Consider the following 15,614-nt stretch of genomic DNA (forward strand, 5'->3'; position numbering starts at 1 on the left):
AATCACTTCCATAAGTTTTTGAGTTTTAAATTTTTCTCCCCCTCCCTCCCCAAGACGGCGCACAATCTGATATATGCTATACTACATTCCTATTAAATATATTTTTACATTAGTCATGTTGTAAGTAAGAATTACAGTCAATAGGAGGAACCACCAGAAAGAGGAAACAAAACACAACAGAAGAAAAAAAAAATAGCAAATAATCTGCTTCAATCTGCATTCAAACTCCATAGTTTGTTCTTCATATGTGGATAGCATTTTCCATCATGAGACCTTTGGAGATGTCTTAGATCCTTGCATTGCTGAGAAGGGCTAAGTCTATCAACGTTAGTCATCGAACAATGTGGCTGTTACTGTGTACAATGTTCTCCTGGTTTTGCTCACTTCAGTCAGTATCAGACCATACAAGTCTTTCCAGGTTTTTCTGAAGTCAGCCTGTTCATCATTTCTTGTAGCACCATAGTATTCCATTCCATTCATATACCACAACTTGTTCAGCCATTCCCCAATGGATGGGCATCCCCTCAATTTCTAATTCTTTGCCACCACAAAAAGAGCTGCTATACATATTTTTTTACATGTGGGTCCTTTTCCCATTTTTGTGATCTCTTTAGGATATAGCCCTAGAAGTGCTATTGCTGGGTCAAAGGGTATGCACATTTTTAGAGCCCTTAAGGCATAGTTCCAAATTTCTCTCGAGAATGGTTGGATCAGTTCACAACTCCACCAACAATGCATTAGTGTTCCAATTTTCCCACATCATTTTCCTGTTTTGTCATATTGGCCAATCTGATGGGTGTGATGTGGTACCTCAGAGTTGTTTTGATTTACATTTCTCTAATCAATAGTGATTTAGAGCATTTTTTTCATATGACTGTAGATGGCTTTAATTTCATCATCTGAGAACTGCCTGTTCATATCCTTTGACCATTTATCAATTGCTCCCCCCTTTTTTAAAATAAAGTTTACTTCTTTTTCAGTTAAAAAAAAATGTTTTCTTTCTCTCTCTCTTTACCCCTCCCCCACCCTATTTGGAAAAAAAGCAAAATTCTTGGAACAAATATGTATAATCAAACAAAACAAAATTCTACATTGGCCATGTCCAAAAACATTATCTCAATATGCAGCTTGAGGTATCACTTCTCTGTCAGAAGGTGGGTAGAATGTTTCATCATAGGCCCTCTGGTATCATCATTTACTGTGATGATCAGATTTCTTAAGTCTTTCAAATCTGTTTGTCTTTATAAAGTTGTTACTACTGTATGAATGGTTCTACTGGTTTTGCTCACTTCACTCTGCATCAGTTCTTACACATCTTCCCAGGTTTCTCTGAATCTATCCCCTTTGTCATCTCTTATTACACAGTAATACTCCATTACGTTCATATAGGGCAGCTGGCTAGAGCACCAGGCCTGGAGTCAAGATAGATCTGAGTTCAAATCCAGCCTCAGACACTTACTAGCTATGTGACCCTAGGCAAGTCACTTAACTCTTTTGCCTCTGTTTCCTCATGTGTAAAATGAGCTGGAGGAGGCAATGGAAAACCACTCTAGTTTCTTTGCTAAGAAAACTCTAAATTGGGTCACAGAGAGTCGAACGTGACAGAAGAATGACTGAACAACACCTTCATATAGCGTAATTTGTTTAGCCATTCTCCAAATCATCGACGCTCCCTTAGTTTCCAGTTTGTTTCTTCTGCCACCACAAAGAGAGCTGCTATAAATACTTTTTGTACATATGGTCTTTTCCCTTCCTTCCCGCCTTTTTTGCACCAGTGTTCGTTAGGGATATTGATCTATTTTTCTTTCTGTTTTTACTCTTTTTTGGTTTAGGTTAACAAGCCCACATTTACATCAGAAGATAAATTTTGTTGAACTCTCTAATTTTTTCAAATACCATATGTAATACTGGAATTAATTATTCATTGAATATTTTATAGAATTTACTTATAAAGTCATCTCATCCTAAGGATTTCCCCCCTTTGGGAGGTCATTTATGGCTTAATTTCTTTTTATGAACGATGTTATTTCAGCCCTTTAGTTCTTGTTCTGTTAATCTGGATATTTTATATTTTTGTAAATATTCATCCATTTTATTTAAAGTTGTCAGTTATACTCACATGTAATTGGGCAAAAATTCATTTCTATGACTTCTCCTTTTTCACTTTCAGTATTGGTAAGTTGGTTTTTCTCTCTTTTTAAAAATCAAATGAGCTAAGGGTTTATCTATTTTGGTTTTTCTTCTTTAACAAATCAGCTTCCAGTTTTACTTATTAATTCACTGAACCTCTTCCTAATCATACCAGTTGTTTGGCTAAAAACATTATGAAATGATCTGTAGGTGTGTGGGGGGGGCGGTTATTGCTGTAATGACATACTTGACCTTTGACTGTACAGGGTGTCCCAAAGGTCTTACTGTAGCTTTCATCTATTAAAGCTTAAAACTGCCGTAAGATTTTTAGAATCCCCTGTACATGGCATACAGAAATCCCACTGTTCTTAGATGTCTGTTCTCTAATAATATATTCTAAGAATTTTTTCAGGAATTGAAATGGCACTCACAGGCTTACAGGCTGCCGACTCCATAGGGGAGCATGGAAAAATCAGGCCAATGTCTAACCAACACCAGTTCTGCAGTGCCTTTGTTTTCCAGGATAGACCACTGATACTGGTTGGGGAATCCCATAGAATAATTCTTTCAGAACTGCACCCAAGAATGTCATTTATTTGGGCCAAGTCATTTGGACTCATCAAGGGTTCTATGTGATTGCTTTTATGTCCTTTCTTAAGTATCAAATCTGCAGTATCCACTTCGAGGCTGTCCTTTCCAATCCAAAGTTCATTCTTTTTTGCAGAAAAAGGAGAAGCAAAGTCTGAATTGCATAATTCTGTATTTTCTTATCAGTTATCGTCCCATCTCCCCCAAGCGTTGGTCATATGTACATCCTCTTCTTTTCTCAAGTATAGCTTCCCCAAATCCCTGGTTATTATCCTTAGCTCTCCTTGCCATGAGGTTCTAAACCTCATTCAGGGGTTAGGGAATGCCAGACAGTCATCTTAAAAGAATGTGCCACATTTTGGATCCATCCTTCAATTACCTTCCTTGTCCTTAAAAAAAATCATTTAAAATGAACAATCAACAAATATTAAATAATTGGTGCTTTTATTTGTGCATCGAAATCATGTCTCGATATATCCTGTCCCCCACCACCTACCCCCCCCAATCCCTTTGGAGTAAAAGAAAACAATTCAACAAAACAAATTTGCACAGTGGCTGCATCTGATAGTGTATGTAATCGTCCACACCTGTAGCCTCCTACCTCTCTAGTGAAAGGAAGGTACGTTTCATAATCTGTTCTCTAGGGCCAAGGTGAGGCATTACAATTACTCAGTATCTGGCTTCATTTAAATATTTGACATTATTGTAGTCTGTATATGTGTTGTATATTTAGCAGTGCAGGATGTGATAGAGTGTTGGACCTGGAGTCAGGAAGACCTGAGTTCAAATCTGGACTCAGATACTTACTAGTTTTGTAACCAGGGCCAAACCTTGGTCTGACTGTTTCCTAATGGGTAAAATAGGGGTAATATTAATAGCACCTCTCTGCAGAGTCATTATGAGGATAAAATGAGATCGTATTTATAAAGAATCCTGTAGACTTTAAAGCACTAAATTATAGTTACCATCATCATCATTATGATTGTTCCCATGGCCCATGTTTCAGAATTTTACATATTCATCATTTTTATAATAAATAATATCCTGCTACATTCATATATCACATTTTGTTTATCCATTTCCTAAGAGAGGAGTAGCAGTTTCATTTTGAGAATTTCCTCCTAGAAAAAAGACTAGGAATATTTTGGTATACATGGAACCTTTCTGCTCCAATTTTTATGTGACCTTTTATATTAATGGCATATAGCCATTTCAGGCTACATGGTTGGTTACATGGTATAAAATGCTGGTCCAAAGCTATTTCCCAGTTTTCCCAAGAACTCTTGGAAAAGGACTATATACTATATCCAGTATTTGATTTTCTTGGGTTTACAAAACACTGGACAATGGTAACCTTTGCTTTTAGGTCCTGTTTGTTTAGTCTGTTACATATATCTACTGTCCTTTTTCTTAAGCCATATCAAATAGCGGCTATTACAAATTGCTTTGTAATATCATTTGAGATCTGGTAATGCTAAGCTCCCTTCATTATTAGATTTTTTCATTGTTTCCCTTGAAATGAATGAACTTTCATCATGACTTTATCTGGTCCTATAAAGTAACCCCTTGATAGTATATTGCTTAAAAAACCCTCAATTTACAAATTACTTAAAATAGTATCATAATTTTTAACATATTGGCATGCTCCAACCATGAATAATGACTCTCTCTCCCATTTAATTTTCTTATAGAACACTGTCAAAAATGCTTTCTGGCAGTATTTCAATCACTCAGAAGTGTGTCTCAGTCTCTTAAATCCCAAACTTTTTTATGCATCATAGAGGATTTAGTAGAATTTATCTGTCCATCTCTTCCTCTGATGTAGACAAGGGGTGATGACTTTTGGAGTTTCATTTTACATCTCCCTACTTTAATGGGGCTATTATTTTAATGAATGTTGTTCCTGAAACCCCAGAGTTCTTGAAGTAAAACATCATTTTGTCTGCCAATGGAAGCAGTCTTATTCCTCCTTGTTAGACACCTGCTCCCTGAGCCACTTTTCATCATCAATGCTATAGGAGCATTTCTAGGAATAATAATGGAGACAGTAATCTCATATGATCTCATTGGGAAAGCCACTGGTGTTACTCGATTACAAATAAAACTAGCTCTTGATTTTATAGACTTTTGATGACATTAAGGAAATGTAATTTATGTTATCACTGAAAATCAGAAATAAAAGTCGATTTTCCAAGAGGCCTTTTTGCCTCGGAATTGAAATGATCACGTGATTTTATTTATTAATATATGTCATAAACATGCATGTATAGTTTTCCAAATATAGGGCATTTTTGAGGCAACCTTCTATTTCTGGTGTAAATCTAACCTGGTCATAGTGAATCATTTTAAATCTATTATGACTCCTTGGCTAGTATTTTTGCATCAATATGCATTAGTGATATTGGTCTGCAGATTGCTTTATTGGCTTTAACTATCCCTGACTTGGTTTGATTCTCAGGACCATATTTGTCTCATAGAAGGATTTTTGGAAAGGTGACATATTACTCTTTTTTTGTGAATAACTTATGTAGCAGAGTGATTAACTGTTCTTTAAATGTTTGATAAAATTCACAATTAAACCAAAGGTCTTGCTTTGGATTTCATTTAGGACTTATTCAAATTTTCAGTCTGAGATAAGCTTGTTTATATTTGTTATTTCTTATATTTTTATAAATATTCATCCATTTCATTTTATTTTCAGTTTTGTTGGCATGAAGGTAAGAGAGTTTCTAATAATTCTATTTCATCTCCATTTATTGAGAATTTCACCTCATTTCCAGTTTTGGTTCTCATGCTCTCTGTGTGTCTCTCTGTCTCTTTCTTTCTTTCTCACCAACTCTCCTTTTCTCTCTTCCTCTCACACAATTTCTGTTTTTCACTCTCTCACCTCTTTTTCACTCTTTTGCTGTCTCCCACTCTTTTTCTCTCTCAGTCTCTCTTTCTGCCTTGCTTTCGCTCATTCTTTCTCTCTTTCCCTTTCTCTCTATTTCTGTCTCTTTCTTTATTTCTCCTCTTCTCTCTCTCTGTTCTCTCTCTCCTAATCTATCTCTTCTCTTTTCTCCCTCTGTCCTCTTCTTCACTGTCTCTTTCTGTTTTTCTTTCTTTCTTCCTCTCTCCCTTTGTCTATTTCTTTCCCTCCTCTTTCACACTCTCTATTTTTGTCTCTCCTTCTCTTTCTCTCTCCTCCTTCTCTGCCTTTCTCAGTTTCTCTTGCTCAGTCTCTCTCTCTTTCCCACTCTTTTTTTACTCTCTTTCTCTCTCATTCTCAGACACATTCTATCTCTTTTTTCTCTCATCCTCTTTTACTTTATCTGTCTCACTCTCTCATCCTCTTTCTCTTTCTCTCCGTCTCACTCTCTCCCATTTTCTTGCACTCTTTCTACCTCATTCATTCTTTCTCCCTCTTTCTCTGTCTCACTCTTTCATTTTCTTTCTCTGCCATTCTCCTACTTTCTCTCTCTCTCTCTCTCTCTCTCTCTCAATCTCTCACTTGCTTTTCTTGATTTTTCTTTCACTCTCTTTTTCTCTTTCCCTCTCGTTCTCTTCCTCATCCATTTCACTTTGATGGTTAGATTTGTTGGTATAACTGGGCAAAATAACTCCTAATAATTACTTTAATTTAATCTTCATTGGTGGTGAACTCACCCTTTAATTTTTGATACTGGTAATTTGGTTTTCTTCTTTTTTTAGATTCAAATTAACTAACGGTTTATGTATTTTGTTGGAGTTTTTCTGTAAAAACCAACTCTTAGTTTTATTATTAGTTTGATAGTTTTCTTATTTTCAGTTTTTAAAATCTCTTCTTTGATTTGCAGCATTTCCAATTTGGTGTTTGAGGTTTTTTAGTTTGTTCTTTTTCTAGTTTTTTTTTTTAGTTGCATGCCCAATTCACTGATCTGCTTTTTCTCTATTTTATTAATGTGAGTATTTAGAGACATAAATTTCCCCCTTAGTGCTGCTTTGACTGCATCCCATAAATTTTGGTATGTTGTCTCATTGTTGTCATTCTCCTTAATGAAATTATTGATAATTTCTATTTGTTCTTTGACCCACTCATTCTTTAGGATTGGATTATTTAATTTCCAATTTCTCACTTTTTTCTCACTCTCACACTCTTTCCCTTTCTCCCTATTTCCCTCTCTGTCTCACATTCTTTCTCTCTACCTGCCTTGGTCTCTTTCTCTACCTCTTTTTCTCCTCCCTCTCTCACTCTCTCATTTTCTTTTGTGCTCTTTCTCTTTATTTCTCTCGTTCTGTCTCCTATTCTTTTTTCTCTCTCCCAATCTTTTTTCTTTCCTTTTGATTCTCTCCCCCTCTTTCTCTCTTTCCCACTCTTTTCTCTCTGCCTCTTTTTTCTCTCTCCCTTTTTTTTGCTCTTTCTGTCTCTCTCCCATTCTCTCTTTCTTGATCTCTCTCCCTCTTTCTGTCTTATTCATTCTCTATTTCCCACTCTTTCTCTATCACTCTCTCACATTCTCTCCCTTTCTCTGTCTCTGTGTTTATCTCTCTCCCTCTTTCCCTCTTTTTCTCACTCTCCTTTTTATCTCCCTCTTTTACTTTCTGTCTCACTCTCATTCTCTATTTCTTTTTTTTTTTTTTTGGCTAGGCAGTGGGGTTAAGTGACTTGTCCAGAGTAACACAGCTAGTAAGTGTTATGTGTCTGAGGCCAGATTTGAACTCAGGTCCTCCTGAATCCAAGGCTGGTGCTCTATCCACTGCACCACCTAGCTGCCCCCTCTTTCTCTATATCTCTCACTCTGTTTTGGACCATCTCCTGCTTTTTTCTCTTTCTCTCTCCCTTTGTCTCTACTTCTCTCTCCCTTACTCTCTTTCTGTGTATCTCTCTTGCCTCTTTTCTTTTTCCTTTTATCACTCTTTCCACCTTTTCTGTGTCTTTCTCTGCCTCTCTCTTTCTCTTTCTTCCTCTTTCTCTCTATCTCTATTTCTCTTTCCTTTTTTCTCTCTCCCCTGGTCTTTCTCTCCTCCCTCTTTCTCATTTTCTCTTTCTGTGTGTATCTCCCCCCGTCACTTTCTCTATTTCCCTTTCTCTACCTCTTTCTGTATCTCCTCTATTTTTTTCACTTTTTTCTCTTTCCCTCTTTCTCTATCTTTCACATTCTCTCTCTTTTCTCTCTATCCCTTTCCCTTTTTGTCTCTCTCTCCTTCACTTTCTCTCTGTCTCCCTTTTTTGCTTTCTCCATCTCTCTCTCTGTCCTATTTCTTTCTCTCACTGTCAATTTGTCTGTCTTTCTCTCTCCTGCCACTGTGTGTCTCTCTCTCTGTTTCTTATTCTCTCTCCTCTTTCACTCTGTCCTTCTGTCTCTCCTGTGTCTCTCTCTTACAATTTCCCTCATTCTTTCTTTGGCCCTCAATCTTTCTCTATCTATCCTACTCCTTTTCACTTTCATACTCTTTTGATCAATCTCTTTCTCCCTTCCCTGCCTTCTCTCTGCCACTCTCTCTTTTTATCAGTTTCTCTTGCTCTGTCTCTCACTCTTTTTTCTCTGTCTCCATCTCGCTCTCTCATTCTCTCTCCTATTTTCTCTTTTTCTCTTTCACTCTATTTCTCTTTCTCACTCTGTCCCTCATCCTCAGTTTCTCTCATTGTCTTTCTTTCTCTGTCTCCCACTCTTTCTTAGTCTCCTCTCCCATTCTCTTTTGCTCTTGCTCTCTTTCTCACTCTCATTCTTTCTTTCTTGCTCTATTTGTCCCTCTTTCTCTCTCTTTCTCTTGATGTCTCTTTTTCTTTCTCATCTTATTCCTTTCTCTTACCCTTTCACTCTCTCCCACTCTCATTCTCTTTCCTTCTCTATTTCTTTCTTCCTCTCTCCATCTTTTGCTATCTCTCCCACTCTGTTTCTCTCACTGTTTCTGTCTTTCTGTCTCCTACTCTTTTCTCTCTCTCTCCCACACTTTTTCTTCCTCTCTTTCCTATTTTCCTCTCTCTCCCTCTCTTCCTCACTGTCATTTAGTCTTTCCATTTTTCTCTCTCTCATTCTGTCATTCCCTTTTTCTTTCTCACTTTTTCTCTCCCACTTTCACTCACTGTGTCTATCTCTTTTTCTCTGTCTCACTCATCCTCTTTCTCTCTCTTGCTTTCTAATGTTCTCTCTCTCCTCCTCATTCTCCCTCTTTTGCTGTCTCACTCTCTCATTCTCTTTCTTATGCTCATTCTCTCTCCCTCTTGCTCTCACTCTCAATCTTTCTCAACCTTTTCTTGCACTCTCTCCTTCTTACTCTTTTTCTCTTTCACTCCCTCTTTTTCTCTCTCACTCTCTGACTTCTCTGTTTCACTGTTTCTTTCTGTCTCCCACACTTTTTTCTCTTGCTTTCCCTTTATCTCTATTTCTCTCTACCCTCTAATTCTCTCTTCCTCTTTTTTCCTCTCATTCTCTTTCTTTCTGTCTCTTATTTTCTCTCAATTTCTGTTTTTCTCTTCTAATCTTTCTTTCTCTCTCATCCTCTCTCACTCAATCCCTCTCTAACTCTGTCTTCCCCTCTACCTTTCTCTCTTTCTCAATTTCTCTCACTGTCTCTCTTTCCCTCTCTCTTTCTCCCTCTTTCCCATTCTTCTCTCTCTTCCTTGCTGTCACTCTCTCTGTCTACCTTTGTCTCTCTTTCACTCTGTCGCTCTTATTCTCTTTCTCTCTCCCACTTTCTTTCTCTGTCTTCCTTTCTCTCTATTTTTTTTTTGTAGTTCTCATTTATGTTGCCAATTATAGTTTTTAAAGTTAAGCTTCGGGACTTGGAACTGAATTCTCATCTGGTCTCACTCTCATTCTCTTACTCTTTCTTTTTCTTCCCCTCTATTGCTTTCTCTCTTTCCCTCTCTTTCACTTTTTTCCCTTCTTTTGTTGTCTCTCTTTTTCTCCATTTCACTCTCTGATTCTCTTTCTCTGTTACTGGTTTTCTCTTTGTCTCCCACTCTTCTCTCTCTCTCCCTCTCTCCATTTTTTCTGTGTTTTCCCCCCCTTCTCTTGCCTTGTCTTAATATTCTCTTATTTTTTCTCTCTCTCCTTGACTCTTTCTTACTGCCTTTCACTTTCTCTTTTTCTGTTTCAGTCTGTCTCCCATTCTTTCTCTTTCTCTCTCCCTCTGTGTCATTCTCTTTCTCTCCTCCAATCCCTTTCTCTTACCCCTTACTTCCCTCTTGCTCTCTGTCTCTCATTCCCTCTTCATCTTTCTTTTGCTCTGTCTCACTTTCTCTCATTCTCTCCCTCCCCTTCTTTTCCTTGCTGTCAGCCACTCTTTTTTTCTCTTCTCGCTTTCTTCTCTCTCTCATTCTGTCTCTATCTCTCCCTCTGGCTCTCTCTCTATCCATTTCTCTCACTTATTTTGTCTTTCTATCTCCCACTCTTCTCTCTCTCTCTCTTTTCCTGTCCCTCTTTCTTTTGCTCTGTCTCATCTTACTCTCTCATTCTTTTCTCTCCAATTCTCTCCCTCTCCTTCTTTGTCCTTCTGTTCTCATTCTTCCTTTCACTATCTCACTCATACTTTCTCTCTCCCTCTTTTTTCACTGTCTCATTCATTCATTCTCTTTCTTTCCTCTACCTTCTCACTCTTTTTCTCTTTAACTCTGTCTCTCTCTCTCATCTCACTCATTCTCTTTCTCCCTCTCTTTTTATCTCTCATGGTTTCTCTTGCTCTGTCTCACTCTCTCATAGACTTTCTCTCTGTCTTACTCTCATCCTCTTTTTCTCTATCAATTTCTCTCACTCCCTCTCCAACTCTCATTTTCTTTCTCCCACTCCCTCTTTCACTCTCTCTCATTCTCTTACCCACTCTCTCTTTCTCCATTTTTCTTTTTTGTATCCTTTTTCTCTCTCATTCTCTGCTCTCAATTTATCCACCTTTCTTTTGTCTTCTTTCTTACCTTCTCTCTCTAGCTCACATTCTTTTTTTCTTTCCTCCACTCTCTCTCTAGCCATGTCTCTGGGTGTGTCTTGATCTCACTCTCCTATCCTTGCTCTCTCTCCCCCTTTCTCTGTCTCACTCTCTCTTCTCCTTTATCCCCATCTCATTCTCTCTCTCTCTCTCTCCCCTTTTGTCTCTTTATGTATCACATTCTCTCTCTCTTGCTCTATTTCTTTCTGTCTCCCTCTCTATCTCTTCCTTTCTCCCCCTCTCACTGTCTCACTCTCTGTCTCTTTTCTTTCCACTTTTCTTGCTGTTTCTGTCTCCCATTCTTCTCTCCCCCTTTGTCTCTATATCTCTCTCACTGTCTCTTCCACTCTTTCTTTCTCACACATTCTCTGTCTCGCTCTCTCTTGTTTTAAATGGCATTTATTTTTTCCTAATTATATGTAAAGATGATTTTAACTTCATTTTTTAAAATTTCAAGTTCCAAATTTTCTCCCTCCCTCTCCACTCTCTAAGATGGTACCCAATTTTATACAGGTTATATATGTACAATCACGTAAAACATTTTTCTGCATTAGTCATATTGTGAAAGAAACAGACCAAAAGGGAAAAAACGCAATAAGTGAAAAAGAGTCGGCTTCGATGTGCATTCAGATGACATCAGTTCTTCCTCTGGAGGCAGACAGCGTTTTCCATCCTGAGTCCTTTGGAATGGTCTCGGATCGTTGAACTGCGAAGTCGTTCATAGCTGCTCCTCGTTCTGTCTCAGTCTCAGTGTTTTTCTCTGTGTATCTCTCTTTCTTCTCTTTTCTCTCCCCTCCCTCTCTTTATGTCTCTCTTTCTTCTTCTCTCACTGTCTCTGTCTTTCTCTCTCACTCTATTTCTCTGTCTCCTACTCTCTCTCTCTCTTTCACTGTCTCTGCCTCCTTATTTTGTTGTCTTTTTCTCTCTCTCATTCTATCCCACTCTTTCTTGCTCAGTCTCTTTGCTTTTTTCTCTTTCCCTTTTCTTTTGCTGTCTCTCTCTGTCTCATTCTCTCACACTCATTCTCTCTCTCCCTCTTTTTCCCTGTCTCACTCTCTTTCTCAATTTCTTTCTCTCTCCTCCTTTTCTCTCATTCTTTTTCTCTCTCCCCTTCTGTGTCAGTCTTTTTCTATCCTCTTCTTTTTATTCCTCTCCCTTTTTATCTCACTATTTCTGTTGCTCTCTCTCATTCTTTTTCTCTCACTCTCATTCATTCTCTCTCTCATTCCTTTTTTCTTGCTCTGTCACTAATTCTCTGCCTTTCTCCCCCTCTATTTCTCACTGTTTCTGTCTCCCATTCTTTCCTCTTTCTCCCATTCTTTCTCTTTCCCTTTGTCTCCATTTCTCTCTCTCCCCCACTCTCTTTCGCTGTTTCTTTCTCTTTTTCCTCCCCTCTGCCTTTCTTTCTCCTTCTCCCTCTATCATTTTTCTCCCTCTCCCACTTTCTTTTTCCTTTTTTATATCAACTTCTCCCATTCTCTCTACCCTTCTTTCTCTTGCTGTCTCTCTGTTTCGATCTTTCCTTCTTTGTATCGCTCAGTCTCTCTCATTCTCCGTCTCCCAATGTCTTTCTTTACCCTCTGGCTCTTTCTTCTTTCTTTCACTCTCTTAGTCTTTTTCCCTTTGTCTTCCTCCCTATCCCTTTTCTATCCCTGTGTCACTCTCATTCTTTCTCCTCCGTCTCAATATTCTTCTTCCTCTTTCTGTCTCCCAATCTTTTTTCTATTTCATCTTTTCTCTTCCTTTTTCTCTCTCCCCGACTCTTTTTCTCTGTCTTTCTTAGCCATTCCTCCCACTTTATTTCTTGATCTATTCGGGGCTCTCCTTTTCTTTCTCTGTCTCATTCTGATTCATTTTTCCTCTCTATTTCTCTCATTCCTACTCTCTACCTTTCACTATTTCTCTTACTCTCTTTCTTTCTCTCTCTGTTTCAGTGTCTCCCATTCTCTTTTCTCCCTGACACTCTCTCTCACATTCTGTTTCTCTCTCCCACATTTTCCTTTTTTCTCTTTCCCCTTTTTTGCACCGTCTCTCCCTCCATCTCTCATTCTCTTTCTCACACTCATTCTCTCGCTCCATCCCCCACTCTCTTTCTACATCGCTCTATACTTTTCTCTCCTTCTGTCTCTCTCTCTCACATGTTTCTCTTTCATTCTGTCTCACTTTTCTTCTTTTTCTAGCTCCGCTTTGTCTATCTCTTTTTCTCTCCTCTTCTTTTTATACCTCTCATTTTTTTCATTTCCTATGTCTATTTGTCTCCCTCTCTTTCTGTTTCCCATTCTTTTTTACTCTCTCTCCCTCCTTCTCACTCTCTGTCTCTCTCATTCTCTTTCACTATTTCTTCCTTTCTCCCACTCTTTTTTACTCTCTCTCCCTCCTTCTCACTCTCTGTCTCTCTCATTCTCCTTCACTGTTCCTTTCTCTTTTTTCTTTCTCTCCCTCTGTTTCCATCTCCCAATCTTTTTTGCTCTCTCTCCCAACTTCTTGCTCTATATTTCTCTCATTTTCTTTCACTGTTTCTTTGTTTCTCTTCCTCTGTTTCTCTCTCTCTCGTTCTCACTCTCTGTCTCTCTCATTCTCTTTCACGATTTCTTCCTTTCTCCACTCTTTTTACTCTCTCTCCCACACTTCTCCCTCTCTGTCTCTCTCATTCTCTTCACTGTTCCTTTCTCTTTTTCTCTCTCTCTTGTTTCTATCTCCCACTCTTTTTTGCTCTCACTCCCTGTATCTCTCATTCTTTTACTGTTTCTTTCTCTTTTGCTTTCTCTCCTCTGTTTCTATCTCTCACTCTTTTTTGTCTCTCTCCTCCAACTCCCTCTGTCTCTCATTCTCTTTCACTGTTTCCCATCGATTTTCTTTCTCTCCCTCTTTTACTATCTGTATCCCAATCTTTATTGCACTGTCTCATTCCTTCTCACTCTCTCTCTCTCTCCTTCTCTTTCACTGTTTTCTTCTCTCCCTCTGTTTCTTTCTATCTCCCACCTTTTTTGCTCTTCTCTCCCTCCTTCTCACTCTCTGTCTCTCTCATTCTCTTTCACTTTTTCTTCCTTTCTCTTCCTGTTTCTATCTCCCACTCTTTTTCTCTCACTCCATGTATCTCTCATTCTATTACTGTTTCTTTCTCTTTTCTTTCTCTCCCTCTGTTTCTATCTCTCACTCTTTTTTGTTCTCTCTCCCTCCAACTCACTCTCTGTCTCTCATTGTCTTTCACTGTTTCTTTCTCTTTTCTCTTTCTCCTCTGTTTCTATCTCCCACTCTTTTTGCTCTTCTCCCAACTTCTTACTCTCTATTTCTCTCATTTGCTTTCACTATTCTTTCTTTCTCTCCTTTGTTTCTGTCTCTCACTCTTTTTGGTCTCCCTTCTTCTCACTCTCTGTCTCTCCCATTCTATTTCACTGTTTCTCTCTCTTTTTCTTTCTCTCCCTCTGTTTCTATCTCCCACTCTTTTTTCCTCTCTCTCCCTCCTTCTCACTCTGTCTCTCTTCTTTCATCGTTTATTTCTTTTTCTTTCTCTCCTCTGTTTCTATCTCCCACTCTTTTTTGCTCTCACTCTGTCTCTCTCATTCTATTTCACTGTTTCTTTCTCTTTTTTCTTTCTCTCCCTCTGTTTCTATCTCTCACTCTTTTTTGTTCTCTCTCCCTCCAACTCACTCTGTCTCTCAATCTCTTTCACTGTTTCCCCTCGATTTTCTTTCTCTCCTCTTACTTCTGTATCCTAATCTTTATTGCACTGTCTCATTCCTTCTCACTCTTTGTCTCTCTCCTTCTCTTTCACTGTTTTTTCTTCCTCTCCCTGTTTCTTTCTATCTCCACTCTTTTTGCTCTCTCTCCCTCCTTCTCACTCTCTGTCTCTCTCATTCTCTTTCACTTTTTCTTCCTTTCCCTCTGTTTCTTTCTCTCCCTCTATTTCTCTCTCTCCCTCCTTCTCACTCTCTGTGTCTCTCATTCTCTTTTACTATTTCTTCCTTTCTCTCCCTCTGTTTCTGTCTGTCTCCCACTCTTTTTTGCTCTCTCTCCCACCTTCTCCCTCTCTGTCTCTCTCATTGTCCTTCACTGTTCCTTTCTCTTTTTTCTTTCTCTCCCTGTTTCTGTCTCTATTCCACTCTTTTTGGCTCTCTCTCCCTCCTTCTCGCTCTCTGTCTCTCTCATTCTATTTCACTGTTTCTCTCTCTTTTTTCTTTCTCTCCCTCTGTTTCTATCTCCCACTCTTTTTTGTTCTCTCTCCCAACTTCTTACTCTCTATTTCTCTCATTTGCTTGCACTATTTCTTTCTTTCTCTCCCTTTGTTTCTGTCTCTCACTCTTTTTTGGTCTCCCTTCTTCTTACTCTCTGTCTCTCCCATTCTATTTCACTGTTTCTCTCTTTTTTCTTTCTCTCCCTCTGTTTCTATCTCCCACTCTTTTTTACTCTCTCTCCCTCCTCACTTTCTGTCTCTCTCCTATTTCACTGTTTCTCTTTTTTCTTTCTCTCCCTCTATTTGTCTCCCACTCTTCTTTGCTCTCTCTCCCTCCTTCTCACTCTCTCTCTCTCTCTCATTCTCTTTCACTGTTTCTTTCTTTCTCTCCCTCTATTCTCTCTCTCTCCTTCCTTCTCACTCTCTGTGTCTCTCATTCTTTTAGTATTTCTTCCTTTCCCTCTGTTTCTGTCTGTCTCCCACTCTTTTTGCTCTCTCTCCACTTCTCCCTCTCTGTCTCTCTCATTGCCCTTCACTGTTCCTTTCTCTTTTTCTTTCTCTCCCTGTTTCTGTCTCTATTCCACTCTTTTTGGCTCTCTCTCCCTCCTTCTCGCTCTCTGTCTCTCTCATTCTATTTCACTGTTTCTCTCTCTTTTTTCTTTCTCTCCCTCTGTTTCTATCTCCCACTCTTTTTTGTTCTCTCTCCCAACTTCTTACTCTCTATTTCTCTCATTTGCTTTCACTGTTTCTTTCTTTCTCTCCCTTTGTTTCTGTCTCTCTTTTTTGGTCTCCCTTCTTCTCACTCTCTGTCTCTCCCATTCTATTTCACTGTTTCTCT

Source organism: Phascolarctos cinereus, unplaced genomic scaffold, assembly GCF_003287225.1.
Source record: "Phascolarctos cinereus isolate Bilbo 61053 unplaced genomic scaffold, phaCin_HiC Scaffold_8;HRSCAF=390, whole genome shotgun sequence".
NCBI lineage: Eukaryota > Metazoa > Chordata > Mammalia > Diprotodontia > Phascolarctidae > Phascolarctos > Phascolarctos cinereus.